The sequence below is a fragment of the Camelina sativa genome, chromosome 17, assembly GCF_000633955.1.
Source record: "Camelina sativa cultivar DH55 chromosome 17, Cs, whole genome shotgun sequence".
NCBI classification, from domain to species: Eukaryota; Viridiplantae; Streptophyta; class Magnoliopsida; order Brassicales; family Brassicaceae; genus Camelina; species Camelina sativa.
The window spans coordinates 23,225,220-23,225,755 of NC_025701.1; positions in this window are offsets into that span (position 1 = coordinate 23,225,220).

A 536-nucleotide genomic window follows, 5' to 3' on the forward strand; every position below is an offset into this window, starting at 1 on the left:
TGGGTATAAGTGGCTTTTAAACTCTCCAAATCCATCTCAAACTCTTAGTAGTACGTTGCAATGTATTAAGCCACATTTTAACCCCAGAAACACTAACATAGCTGTTTATAGCTTCTAAGCAATGTTTTCTTGGTTTAAGCCTGTTTTGGGACAAAATGGGTATAAGTGGCTTTTAAACTCTCCACATCCATCTCAAAGTCTTATAAATAGACAGTTGCAATGGATTAAGACACATTTTAACCCCAAAAACAATAACAAAGCTGTACACAGCTTTCTAAGCAATGTTTTCTTGGTTTAAGCCTGTTTTGGGACAAAATGGGTATAAGTGGCTTTTAAACTCTCCACATCCATCTCAAAGTCTTATAAATAGACAGTTGCAATGGATTAAGACACATTTTAACCCCAAAAACAATAACAAAGCTGTACACAGCTTTCTAAGCAATGTTTTCTTGGTTTAAGCCTGTTTTGGGACAAAATGGGTATAAGTGGCTTTTAAACTCTCCACATCCATCTCAAAGTCTTATAAATAGACAGTT